Genomic DNA, 15,768 nt, shown 5'->3' on the forward strand with positions numbered 1-15,768 from the left:
TTCAAAAAACACATTCAATTTATATGGGCCAGGTACTGATCGAAATCAGACAAATTCACAGCCTTCAAAACCAATAATAATAATAAAATCATAACCTCGTAATCCTTCGTGAGAAGTCATAAAAACCTTTTCGGTTACGTCTGACTTTCAACCCTCAATCATAAAATGTGAATCCAGACTTACCTTTCGAAGGTATCTCTGCATTACGCATCACAACATAGTATAAAACAAAGTCGCTTTCTCTGTCCCTATATCCCTATGTATGCTTCAATCTTTAAAACTACTCAACGAATTTTGATGCGGTTTTTTTAATAGATACATTGACTCGAGAGGAAGGTTTTTGTATATAATACATGGACAATGGAGTCGAGATGGCGCAGTGGTTAGAACGCGTGCATCTTAACTCAAAATCAAAAGAAATGTAAATTTATAATTAGTACATTTCCATATTCGCACACCTTGACAGATGCACAGAACTTACATATTTATGATTTAAATGTATGTTTATACAATGTGACTCGACATTGTAGTAATGTTGTCATGTTATTTGATATTAATAAATTCATTTATAGGTTTAAGTTGACAGAGGGTACTATGTATCTACCAATTAAATCCAGAAGACAACTTGGTAACCTAATTGCTTACAATATTAATAATTATCCTATGTGTAATGTTACCAAGGATCATGTATATAATAAAAATAATAACCTAATTTACATTAACACTGACAAAAGTAAGGATATTAAAATTCATAGTTTAAACTGAATAAAATGACAAAACCTAAGCCCTCTTACTTAAATATTATACATCAAAATATACAGGGCATAGGTGGCAAAGATCATGAAATAGAATTATTTTCAGAAAATTACAAAACTCATGTATTTTGTTTCACAGAGCGTTGGATTAAAAGTTTTGACATATTTAATATCCCAAACTTTAAATTGTCAAGTACATTCGTAAGAGGGAATGCTATTCGCGGTGGCTCATTAATATTAGTACGGAATGATATCATTTGTAAATCTCGAAAAGATATTGTGGCCCTCTCTGTCGAACGTACTATCGAATTATCCTGCGTGGAATTTCCGCAGTACATTATAGTATGCGTGTACCGGCCCCCATCGGGAGATTTTTGCTTATTTGAGACCACTATGGAGGATGTTCTTAAAAAGATAAGCGAAAGTAATAAATATATAATTGTATGTGGCGACTTTAACGTAGACTTATTAAAAGCTACTTCGCTGAGTGTTCGATTAGTCACATTGTTTAGGTCATTTAATTTAACGCACCGAGTTAATGAACCAACACGAATAACCAACGATACTTCTACGTGTATTGACAATGTGTTTTGTGACTGTGAAATATATGAATTTTCAATTATAAATAATTTAACTTCTGATCACTGTGGTCAGAAGTTTTCTTTAGAACACAAAGAAATTATTCATTCAAAAAAAATAATGTACAGGCCAATAACGGCTCATAAAGTAAACTGTTTTAAAGATATTGTGGCGTGTAAATTAGCTTATTTAGATCTAACGACACAAGATCCAAATGAACTTTATAACTCATTTTTTGAATTAATATTAATAGAATTTAATAAAATATTCAAAATGAAATCATTTTATAATAATACAAAATTGAAGTTTAGTGACTGGGCTACTATTGGTATATATAAAAGTAGAAATAAATTATACGACCTATATGGTATGAAGCAGTGGAATCAAAACGAAGCCTTTCTAGGATATGTCAATAAATATTCCAAAATATTTAAAACAGTATGTATTTATGCTAAGTATTTATACATAAAGAACAAAATTTTGACTTCCGATAATAGAATAAAGGCCACTTGGGACATTATTGGAAGTGTTAGTGGAAAACCTAAAAAGGAAAGTATACCTATCAAATTAAACACAGGCAGTAAATACACAAATGCTGATTTGGAAGTTGCAAATTTATTTGAAATATTTGTTGATAACATACCTAATAAAATAACATCTCATTTAAAATCATCTACATTAGATGCAGCTAGATTATTAAATAAACATGTTTCTAAATGCGTTATTGATTTTTCTTTTGAAACAGTTTCTGCAATAGATGTTATAAAAGTATTTAAAACACTCAATATTAAAAAAACTAACGACGTATGGGGCATTTCAGTAAAATTCATAAATAACATCATACACGATATTGCTCCGTATATAGCAGTAGTTTTTAACAAGAGTTTGGACACGGGTTCATTTCCTGACTTGTTAAAATGTAGTAAAGTCTTACCACTTTTTAAGAATGGAAATAGGAGCGATCCCAGTAATTACAGACCTATTTCAATACTCCCATCTTTAAGTAAAATTTTCGAAAAATTATTTTAAATCAACTTCTTATCCATTTTGGTACAAATAAAATTTTTCATAGTGAGCAATTTGGTTTTACAAGAGGTCGATCAACAACTGATGCGGGAATTGCGCTTCTTAAGCATATTTACGATGCTTGGGAAAAATCACAGAATGCTATTGGAGTATTCTGTGATTTATCTAAAGCATTTGATTGTGTAGAACACGAGACGCTTCTTTATAAGCTCAAATATTACGGCGTTAAAGGTAGGGCTCTTGATCTCATTGCTTCATACTTAAGTCAAAGAATCCAGCAAGTTTTCATTAATGGAATAAAGTCTACTGGATCTACACTAAAAATGGGTGTTCCACAAGGTTCAATTTTGGGTCCCTTTCTGTTCCTAGTATATATAAATGACCTTCCTTTCTTTGTTAAAGGTATTTGTGATATAGTACTGTTTGCTGACGATACTTCACTGATTTTTAAGGTTGACAGGAAAAAAACTGACTATGACGATGTGAACGGTGCCTTATCACAGATACAAGATTGGTTTAATGTAAATAATTTGGTTTTGAATACTCAAAAAACAAAATGGGTAGTTTTTACCCTACCCAATGTTAGAAAGCAAAATTATAATATATCTTTAAGCGCTGGCCCGCTTGATGTAGCCGATACTACCGTGTTCTTGGGAATAGAATTGGATTCCAGACTTCAGTGGAGTCCCATTTGTCGTCCCTAACAGGGAGACTCAGCTCCGCGGTTAGAAAAGTTAGGCAACTAACTGATATTGATACCGCTTGTTTAGTTTATTTTGGTTATTTTCACAGTATTATGTCATATGGCATATTACTTTGGGGTAACGCTGCAGACATTGAATCTGTCTTTATTTTACAAAAGAGAGCAATTCGGTTTATTTATAATCTTGGAGCTAGAGACTCTCTTCGGGATGTTTTTAACAGAGTAGGAATACTCACTGTTGCGTCGCAATATATTTACAACAATATCATGTATATTCACAGTAACATTGATAACTTTGATAAAATCAGTGATAATCATTGTATATGCACTAGAAGTAAGGATAAGCTTATAACGCCAAGTTTCCGACTCCGCAAAGTCAATAAATCTTTCTTGGGGCAAGGTATCCATTTCTATAATAAAATTCCACAGACATTTTTAACTTTGCCGTCTCCTAAATTCAAATCGTTTATAAAAAATACATTGGTGAAAAAGGCGTATTATTCGATACAAGATTTTGTAGATGATAAAAAAGCGTGGAATTAATACCAGGATATATTAATTTAATAATTGTATTAACTTAAAAATTAACTAACATGACTGTATTTTTTTAAATGTTGAAAAAGAGTAACTACTGAGTTTCTTGCCGGTTCTTCTCGGTAGAATCTACTTTCCGAACCGGTGGTAGCTTCACTTAATTGTTAAATGACGATTCAAAAGTGCTTGTAAAAGCCCACTTGAATAAAGTATACTTTGATTTTGATTTTGATGATTGCGGGTTCAAACCCAGGCAAACACCTCTGATTTATGTGCTTAATTTGTCTTTATAATTCATCTTGGGCTCAGCGGTGAAGGAAAACATCGTGAGGAAACCTGCATGTGACAAATTTCATAGAAATTGTGCCACAGGTGTATTCCACCAACCCGCATTGGAACAGCGTGGTGGAATATGTACCATACCTTCTCCTCAAAGGTAGAGGAGGCCTTTAACCCAGCAGTGGGAATTTACAGGCTGTCGTTGTTGTTGTTTGTTGTTACATGGACAATAAATTAAAGAAACACTATACTTTAGAAGTTTCTAATGTGATGTCGTAAATAAACAAATTCGCTAGTAGGTATATTTAGTATCAGTACCCATGTGAAGCCGGGTCGGGTTCGTTGAATAAGTAAAAAATCGCGTTGTGATAATAGAGACGCAAAAATATAGACGCTGAAACAAAATCAAGGCCACAAATATGTAGTAATGTGTAAAAGTGACGTAATGTTAGAAAGGGACACAAATATATGTTTACTCTGAGTTAGAATATATAAGTTATATATTCTTTTGTCATACGAATATTTTCATTATGTTTGGTTTGTTTGTAGTATCGCTGAAGGTATTGTATTTTTAGGTTTAAAACACTCAAACGATTATTATGAGATTTCCCATACATGCTTAGGGGGTAGATTAATAGAATTTTCTATCTAACTTGACATTTATTATTGCTCTTACGCGGAAAATATTAATCGTGTAAGGGTATAAACTTTACTCTTAATTCTATCCAAACCCTTAATTCTTCCGAGCTTCAGATAGAAAAACTTACACATGCATAACAAAGGAATACAACAACAACAATAGCCTGTAAATTTCCCACTGCTGAGCTAGGCCTCCTATCCCTTTAAGGAGAAGGTTTGGAACATATTCCACTCGTTCCAATGCGGGTTGGTAGAATACACATGTGGTAAAATTTCTGTAAAATTAAACATTTGACCGGAATACTGTGAGTGAAGCGTCGCCAAGCACGAGATGAATTATAAACACAAATTAAGCACATTATATATTCAGTGGTGCTTATCTGGGTTCCAATCCGCAAACATCGGTCAAAAAGCACGCGTTCTAACCATTGGGCCACCTGGGACCAATTTTTTTTTTGTGATTTCCTTTTTCAGATTTTATTCGACGTTTTATTTGGAAAGCACTAAAAGTTTCCACCAGATTGAACAACTCCAGAAATATTGACGCTTATATAGGTCAGCGTATAACACTACAAAACTCAGAAACAAAAGTCCGACAGCAATGATTACATATATATATCTATCTTATAATAGCTCTGGTACATAAAGGCACTCATACCATATGTATTTTTACCATCAAAGTGACGTCATCGTTTAAGGGGTCAGATAGGGGGACGCGTTTGATATTAATGTCGGAAAACAAATTGAAGGTCACGGGTGTACTGTTATGTGTAGCCTTGAACTTATTTTACGACATACGATACTTCCAATGCCTTACAACGAAATTTGATGGAGAAATAAATAAATAAATATTGGACATCACATACATCACTCTGATCCCAATGTAAGCAGCTAAAGCACTTGTGTTATGGAAAATCAGAAGTACCGACGGTACCACAAATAGACCCAAGAAAACGTAGAAAACTAAGGAACTTTTTGTGCATCGACTCGCCTAGACTCGGAGTGGCGTAATCATGAAAACCGGACACACTGCATGACCACGGAGCTCGTCAATATATATTCATATAAAAATCAACATCAAAATAAACTTTATTCAAGTGGGCTTTTAGAAGCACTTTTGAATCGTCATTTTACAATTAAGTGAAGCTACCACCGGATCGGAAAGTAGATTCTACCGAGAAGAACCGGCAAGAAATTCAGTTGTTACTCTTTTTCAACATTTAAAAAATACAATCATATTAGTTAAATACAATTATATATGTATGTAATGTATCCTGCTTGGAAGTCAACGGGTATTAATTCCACGCTTTTTTGTCATCTACAAAATCTTGTATTTTTTACAAACGATTTGAATTTACAAAACGGCGCCGTTAAAAATGTCTGCGGAATTTTACTATCGATTTGTGGAAGTATCAAAAACTTTAATTAGAAATTATTTATTTTTAACCTACTTCAAAAAAGAGCTTATCATACTGAGGTTGGTATTTTTTTTACAATGTTACAATTTCATTATATAGTCGTAAACTTATTATTATTTTTTGCTAGATATATTGTAGGGTTTTCTTAGTTGACACCGACTCCAAATATAACAATAAATGTAACTACATTATATAATCGTAAATCGACTTTTAAGTACTCTAATATTTTTCATTTCATTTCACTTAGAAGAACTCTAAAAATTTTTTGAATATGCAATTCTTTTTAATACATTTAAGTGCATACTTGAAGTCGTTTTTTACTTTTTGTTAATATTTTTATAAATTTATCGTATATGCTGGCAACTTCAGAATGACGTAGATCACGTGATAACTGAAAAGTGTCATAGTTGATGCAATATCAAAAGATATATAACGAATGTGAACGAATAGACTTACATCTCAAATCTATACATATAATAAAATTGGAGTGTCTGTTTGTATTATTAAAATAGCCATTTTTTACTCAATGTAAGTATATAATTATAAGGTATTTGTATATGTAAGTATATAATTATATACCAAAATAACATTTTTTACACTTTTTGTCGGTCTGTTTGTTCCGGCTAATCTCTGGTACGGCTGGACCGTTTTGACGGGACTTTCACTGGAAGATAACAAGGTCGCAAGCACAGCTAGTATCATATATGTCTGATAGAAAGTTGATGCCTAACATCTCGTAATATATATGTCGGAAATTGGAAAACGTAACGTCAAATCCTAATCGATTTGGGCGTATTCGGACACAATGGTGGACAACACTGAGATGGTTGACAGCTGACGGTTGCCAAGGGTGGTTTACATAGAAAAAGCTAATAATTGATGAACGTCCGACTTCGCCGCGTTTCTTAATGTACATGATGGAAGAAGATCGCCCACAATCTCCAACGTTCCCTTCTTTATATACATATATATGTTTTTCGCGTAAAGTTAGTAGTTGGTTTAGAACATTTGAGAATTCAGAAGTGGGGAAGTGTGTTTGATTGATTATACTCAATGGAATTATTATTCTTGTACTTTACTTACTGAAATAGTTGAAAAGAGTAACTACTAAGTTACTTGCCGTTTATTCCCGGAAGAATCGACTTTCCGAAACAGTGGTAGCTTCACTTATATAGTTGATATAATCAAAAGTGCTTGTAAAATCCGACTTGATTAAGGTATATTTTGATTTGTTTTGACTTCTCTTACTGTATATAATATTTTTCATATGTTTTGATAGCTATGAAAGATCTACAGATTAAAATAAAACTTGGAAAAATATGCATCCACGATTCCTTCAGATCTTCAAGAAAAATTTTGGTCCGATAATCGAACACTATGTAAGTCTCTTGTTTGTAAAAATATGTATATTTTTGGCGCAGTCAATACAAATACTAGACGAATGAGGGTTTGGAAGAGGGCTGTCATGAATCACGGTATACCCATCGACCTACTTTCTATTTTTATCTGTGGCGACACCATAAATAATCCTACAGTGTTGTATATATGTGTGTGAGTAACCGAATCCGTTATGCATTGCATAAAGTATTCATATATTAATTAACATCTGCCTTCCTTGTTTCTGCTATTTTTTATTTTAATACTAGCTATACCCGCGACCTCGTACGCGTTTGAATTTAACAAAAAAGAATATTTTTGTAGTCTAAGTTAATCCTTATTATATCAGTTATCTGCCAGTGAATGTCCCGTCAAAATCGGTCCAGCCGTTCCAGAGATTAGCCGGAACAAACAGACAGACAAAAATTGTAAAAAAATGTTATTTTGGTATATGTACCGTGTATATGCATTGAGTAAAAAAGGCCTATTTTAATATTACAAACAGACACTCCAATTATATTATATGTTTAGATAGAAACGTGTAATTATCTGATTTTAAGTGATCACAACAATACGTATACATTGTCACATTAAGAAATATTCCAATCCTCCATCCCAAATGGTTCACCAGTAAAATCAATATCAAAATAAACTTTATTCAAATAGGCTTTTACAAGCACTTTTGAATCGTCATTTAACAACTATATTAAGTGAAGCTACCAACCTACTACTACTAATCTTAGGAATAAAGATGCTATGTGCCTTTAAGGTGATTTGAGAGGAAGGTTTTTAAATATAATACATGGAGAATATAGTAAAGAAACATTCATAATTTTAGAATATTTTAATGTGACGTCGTAAATAAAGGCAATTTTTTGCGCTCACAATGAAACACTGGCTAAACCCTACAAGGTAAATCATAATAATGTTGTATAATATTGTACACCTTAAGAATATTTTAATAAATAATTCTGTATAGGGCAGTTTTTGTGATATTAAGTCCTTGGCTCCTGCCATTGCCTCCTGGCAATCGCAGTGACGGTGGAGGGGTGGCTTTTGGGAACGCAGTGCGCAGTAGCAGATACATAAATCTAAAATAAAGTTAGACTAAGTTATTCTTTATTACATCATCTATCTAATAGTGAAAATCCCGTCAAAATCAGTCCAGCCGTTTCAAAAATTAGCAGGAACAAAGATAGACTGACAAAAATTAAAAAATATATATTAGTTTGGTATATGTATCGTGTTTTTACTTCATAATTCAAGTGTTTATTTTAATATTACAAACAGAAGTTCCAATTTTATTATAGATAAATAGATTTACGGTACTTAGTGTGTGGTAAAGGATTATAATTCATCGTGAGAAAACCTGCATGTTTCTAATTTCATAGAAATTCTGCCACATGTGTATTCCACCAACCACATTGGAACATCGTGGTGGAATATGTTCCAAACCTTCTCCTCAAAGGGAGAGGAGGCCTTAGCCCAGCAGTGGGAAATTTACAATCTGTTGTTGTTGTTGTGTGCTATGAGTATCTGCATGTGTGCGTGCTTGTCTGTTGTTTTGTAAAAGTAAAAATAACCACATACAGCATAATAGGCTATTTGACAATGCGAAAAATAAATTGTGAATTATTGTAATCAGTGTGTATTATAAGTTTAAAAATGGTTATTTACTAACGAAACTTGAAAATAATACTTCATTTATTCAAAAATCAATAAATAAAAATGCATTTTTTCAAATGTTTGTCACGTGACACAAAACACCCCTGATTGGCCGGTTTTATGATGAAGTCACTTTGTTGTAAACCTTGCTTTTCTACTGTATGTACCACAGATTAAAATACAGCAAAGTGACGTCACCGACCCCATTGCAGCGCAATATTGTCCAAGTAGCGTTTTCGCGCATTATTTAAATATGGAATTTTTAATATAACATTTTCCGGCAAATATGTACTAGAAATAAAAAAAACAACTTTTACTGGGTTCCTTAACCTCTACTAAATAATATAAAATGGATTTTAAAAACCAGTCAAATAGCCTATTTTGTAATGCTAGCAAGTTATGTAGACTGCATTTGAGAGGAATAACAGATTTTTCACAATAATCTACTAGTATTTGTCAGAAGTTTAAACAAGATACATGACTTCTAAACTTAGGATCATTTCATCTAAGTTTGTAATATATTTTTCCTGTTACGATCGAGTTGTATCGCTTGTTTTCCGTCCGTACTCGTCTTTACTGCGGTTACTTTTATTGTTTTTAAATTCATTTGTTATTTAAGTCGGAATTATATTATAATAGTAGCTGTGCCCGTGACCTTGTACGCGTTTGAATTTAACAAAAAATATACCTACGTTACTCCCTATTATATCAGCTATTTGTCAGTAAAAGTCCCGTCAAAATCGGTCCAGCCTTTCCAGAGATTAGCCGGAACAAACAGACAGACAGACAAAAATTAAAAAAAATGTGGTTTTGGTATGTGTACCGATGTATAGATAGTTTATATACTATTTAGACAACTCCTTTTTTGTCTAAATATTGATTAACCAATAAACCGAAATTGATGAAATTTGGTGTACAGTAGACTTGAACTCCAAGGACATTTATTTATGGTATTGGTTGGCGGACGAGCATATAAGCCACCTGATGGTAAGTGGTCACCATCACCCATATACAATTAAACTGTAAGGAATATTAATTATTACTTACATCGTTAATGCGCCACCAATCTTGGGAACTAAGATGTTATGTCCCTTGTGCCTGTAGTTACACTGTTTCACTCACCCTTCAAACCGGAACACAACAATACTGAGGACTGTTGTTTGGTGGTAGAATAACTGATGAGTGAGTAGTACCTACCCAGACGGGCTTGCACAAAGCCCTACCACCAAGTAAAGGCTTTTTTGCCTTAAGACACGAGCGAACTAGCAATCAATAAATACATAAAACAATTATAATTACTTAAACATTATTTTAAATACATGTTACTGGAATATATCGAACACATATCGGCACATTCACAACAATATCGAACGCTGATAACTGATAACGGCTATCATACGATATTTCATTAACTAAGTGCACGAACGAGTTTTCATTCGAAAGATAAAGCTGTTAATATATAAAGGTGACGCAATCATTCGAGAAAAGGAACAAAGTTAGCGTTAAAACAAAACCCTTTTTACTGTAATGACCGGATAATGAAAAGGAAATGACTATCTTACTTGAGAGGATTGTAATTTCAGTAGTTCGGGATGGCCAAAATAATATTATCGTTCTACAATGATGCTCCAATCTCTCTATCTCTTGTTACAATGCCCCGCTATCGTCCAATTGTTTTATAATGACAGCTCAATCATATTTAAAATAAGGAATAGTGTTATATGCCAATATTAAATGCTATGCGATATAAAACATTAATTACAGTTTAACAAATTATTGATCAATTAATAACAATAACAATTGTTTATAATAAAGTAAATTCAATAGCCTCTGCTATATTCATAATATGCAATAGTAATTTGATAAAGTTTATGATATAGAATCAAATATCATATCACCGTATTGAAGGATAATGTTACTCTCGTAACAGGATTTTATTCTTGTGTTCGAGAACGTCCCAGAAAACAAGGAAAGAATGTCAAACTAAAAAGAGAAAAAAACTGTATTGCCAATAAACTCAAACTACATTATTCAATATAGAAGTATTACACTTTCTATCGATGGTCAATTGAAACAGTACCACCGGTTCGGAAAAGAAAATACCCTGACCTGAGAAGAACCGGCGAAAGAAACTCAACGGGTTTTTTTAGTGTCTCATGTAGTATATAAACAATTTAATATGAAATGAAATAGCCAGCAGGCGATCGTTTTATTCCCAAGGTGTGCTATCGCTCACTCATTAATTGTTTAACCTTTAGCAGACAAGCGTTCCTTAATATTTTTTATAATTTGGCAACAGAGGCATTTTGAACGCTCTCTGGGATCCTGTTGTAAATTGCCCCACAAAGGAGTTACTGACTGAGGAGGAACAGCAAAGGATAATAATCCAGTTACTTTGTATTGTTACCAACAAGCGACCCGCTCCAAGATGACCCAATGATCAGTACCCGTGCTTCTTAGAATCAGAATCAGAACCGATGATCTCGGGTTCAAACCCAGGTGAGCACCACTGAATACTCATGTGCTTCTTTTCTACCGAAAAACTTTTCTTGCACTTAGTATAGTACCTATTCATTAACATAAGACCATCTGTAAGTTAATCCAACTTAAATTATGCAATGTATGTTAAACAATCATATAATTTATATTATAAGCCGAGCGACAACAATAAACATGTACTGTAAAACTATCAATAGGTACCCACGACACAGGAATACCTAGTGTGGGTACCACTGGACATTTCATTGTATAATGTTGTTTTTTGTTAATAAACACTTTTTCATTTTCATTTATGTTTATAATACATCCCGTGAAGGAAAACATCGTGAGGCCTGCATGTGTCTAATTTCAAAGAAATCCACCAACCCGCATTGAAACAGCGTGGTGGAATATGTTCCGAATGTTCTCCTTAAAATGGAGAGGAGGCCTTAACCCAGCAGTGGAAAATTTACAGACTGTTGTTGTGTGTTTGAACCAAAACCTATCCTCAAAAAGGTGAGGAGACTTTTACCCAACAGTAGAACAATAACTGGCTGTTACTTGATTATAGTATGTAAATATGGTCAAAAAACTAACCACCAAGATTACCATTTACCTAACAACCTATACAAACTTTGACCTAGATATAACCTAAATATATACTATATTATTCTTCGAAATATAATATCATATGTATATGTACTTCAATAAATTACGGTGTAATTTTACGTTATCTACGTTATATGTACTGATTGATTTGTTGGTTTGATGAAAGATATAAAAACGAAAAATAAAATTAAAGTGTTCACCATTGACCTTGGTTTATCGATTCCAATGGAAACCGGAACACATGTTAACATTTTAGGCAATTACTCTTCAAAAGGAAATTTATTGTTTAATATTTTAGTTTAATTTAATATTACTTACTTTATATGTTAGTTTCATTAATAAAAAAAAGACCCGCTGAGTTTCTTTCGCCGGTTCTTCTCAGGTCCCTTTTCCGAATCGATATGTTAAATATGACCATCAATAAGAAAGTGTAATGCTTTTACGTTGAATAAAGTAATTTGAATTTGAGTTGAGTTTGAGTTTAATAAAGTAGTAAAGTAAAGTACCACCCTGTAAATTTCCCACTGCTGGGCTAAGGCCTCCTCTCGCATTAAGGGTATGGAACATAGTCCACCGCGCTGTTCCAATGCGGGTTGGTGGAATGCACATGTAGCAGAATTTCGATGAAATTAGACACATGCAGGTTTCCTCACGATGGTTTCCTTCACCGCCGAGCACGAGATGGTTTATAAACACAAATTAAGCACACATATTTAAATATAAAAGCAGGGCCAATATTCATAACTTTACCCCAAAATAATTCACCAATTCTGTCAAATGTGCCATCATACTATGACTATAACCATCTCACCTAGTATATACAAGCGTTATCAATAACGTATGTTGTAGAGTCTACCTGTCAGGGACGATAAATGAGCATTCCACGTGTTATGACAAATAGGGCTTATCATTCAATGCGTGGAATTAATATTTATTGATTTCTTGACAGAATAAATAAAAGTTTAATTACACCTATGTCTGTTATAATAAGGATTGTAGATGATTACTGATTTTCTTTCCGGTTCTTCCCGGTAGAATCTACTTTCCGAACCGGTGGTAATATATTTAATTCAATTCTGTAACATGAACAAAAATGCTTTTATGAGTACGTGATCATGAATATTTAATTTTATTTAATTGAATGAAATGTTTCTTCTAAAATACCGTAGCGTCGGTTAAACCAAGATCGTCACTGTTCAATGATATATATAAATATATAATTATGTATGACAGACAAGACTCACAATTATATATTACAATTTATATTATGAGACAACATCACATACATTACTCTGATCCCAATGTAAGTAGCTGGAGCACTTGTGTTATGGAAAATCAGAAGTAACGACGGTACCACAAACACACAGACCCTAGACAACATAGAAAACTAATGATAATCTACATTGACTCGGCCGGGAATCGAAGCCGGGACCTCGGAGTGGCGTACCCATGAAAACCGGTGTACACACCACTCGACCACGGAGGTCGTCACAACGTCGTTTATTACAATTTAAACATTTTATGTAAATTTCCCACTGCTGGGATAGGACAGTGCCGGTTGGTGGATACACACGTAGCAGAATTTTGTTAAAATCAGCCATATGCTGGTTTCCTCACGATGTTTGTGAATTAAACACATGAGTTCAGTGGTACTTGGCTGGGTTTGAACCCTCAAGCATGCGTTCTAACCACTGGGCTATCTCGGCTCTACAACTTGATTTTACTAATTCCAGAGTATCATTAAAGTACTCCGTATAAATAAAACATTATTTCAAAATATACATTTGCCTCAAAAGAACATTTTTGGTAGAAATCTTAAGAAAAAATCCACGTAAAAGGAAAATATTCCAACACGTGATATGAAAACTGAAAGATTCTGATTACATACATTCATATAGATATTATGACATGGAGTCAATGTAGATTATCATTAGTATTCTATGTTGTCTTGGGTCTGGGTGTTTGTGGTACCGTCGTTGCTTCTAATTTCCCATAACACAAGCGCTTTAGCTACTTACATTGGGATCAGAGGTAGTGTATGTGATGTTGTCCGATATTTATTTTTTTATTATTACTTATTTATATGTATTTTCAATGCTAAGTCATTGATGTTAAGTCTGAGATAATTAATAAATTTTTATAAATAAAAAAAAAACCGCCTTCAAAAATGAACTAAAAAGAAAAAAATAATCAGTTACATCCATATCCAATTTACGATTTTTTAATCACCTCTCAAAGTCGGTGCCAACACTGCTATATATGCATATAGGTACATAATACATACATACAAAAACTAAATCTATTCATTGTATAGATTGACAGCATTAGACAAACCTTACTATCGATACAAATTAAATGATTTCAATATAGGAATTTATTTACTTTGTTGGCACCGCCTTCAAAAGGTGATTAAAAAATCGTAAATTGGATATGGATGTAACTGATTATTTTTTTCTTTTTAGTTCATTTTTGAAGGCGGTTTTTTTTTATTTATAAAAATTTATTTACTGCTTTTCAGTGTTGTTTTGTTATTTATAATTACAATTGGTAGTGTTTGTCATTCACTTTAATGCCGTTAATCATTGAGGAGTTCTCCTGGTAGTCCACCATCAGCTAGACTTCATCATAGGCATGTTTACTAACATCAATTGCTTGACGACTATCTTAAAGAAATAGAACTAAGCCCGTAAAATAGTTACTTACTAATAGGTTCTGATTACTAGTTGTGGTCTTCATCATCAGTTCCACTTCATCAAATGTCACTTTTCGTGTGCATATGACCAAGGCACTTTGAATAAAACCGAAATCACTATAGGTGTGCCTATAAAATTTGAGGAGTTCCCTCGATTTCTCCAGGATCCCATCATCAGATCCTGATCTCCTGACAATGGGACCACCTGTAAAACATGCCCTTTCAAACAAAAAAAGAATTGTTAAAATCGGCCCAGCCATCTTCGAGTAATTCGGTAACATACATAAAAAATAAAAAAAAAAAAAAAAAAAAGGCCCCGACGAATTGAGAACCTCCTCCTTTTTTTGAAGTCGGTTAAAAATTTTAACAAAAATAAAAACCGACTTCGAACAAAACACCATTTTAAAACAAATAAATGTGCACTAAAAAGTAATAATAATAATTGCGTATTCAACATACTTTTTAGAGTCCTCCTAGGTAAAATGAAATGAAAAATATTAGACTTTTTAAAAGTCGATTTACGATTATATATGATAGTTATTGTTATATTTGAAGCTGCTGCTGTTATGAGCTGTTATGAGGTAACAAATATAAAAAAATACAGACGAATTGATAACCTCCTCCTTTTTGAAGTCGTTTGAAAAGATATACAAGTATCACATGTGGCTGCGTCACCAGACTGTTAAATCAGTTTTTAATTAATGCAGTCGTAATCCTTAACATATAAGCATAAATCAAATCAAATCATAATAAACTTCATTCAAGTAGGCTTGTACAAGCACTATTGAATCGTAATCTTACAATTAAGTGAAGCTGCCACCGGTTTTGAAAATAGATTCTACCGAGAAGAACCGGCATGAAACTCAGTAGTTACTTTTTTTCAACATTTAAAAAATACCATATTAGTTAAATACAATTGTATATGTATGTAATGTATCCTGCCTGGAAGTCAACAGGTATTAATTCCACGCTTTTTTATCATCTACAACATCTTGTATCGAATAATATGCTTTT

At 33.1% G+C, this 15,768-nt stretch overlaps 1 protein-coding gene across 2 annotated transcripts in view; it reads right to left on the bottom strand.

Moving 5' to 3' along the window:
- The window catches only part of LOC124541887 (synaptotagmin-7), a 724,295-nt gene that overhangs the window by 692,326 nt on the left and 16,201 nt on the right, over positions 1–15,768 (bottom strand). The window lies entirely within an intron of this gene.

This window comes from Vanessa cardui, chromosome 29 (genome assembly GCF_905220365.1).
Source record: "Vanessa cardui chromosome 29, ilVanCard2.1, whole genome shotgun sequence".
NCBI classification, from domain to species: Eukaryota; Metazoa; Arthropoda; class Insecta; order Lepidoptera; family Nymphalidae; genus Vanessa; species Vanessa cardui.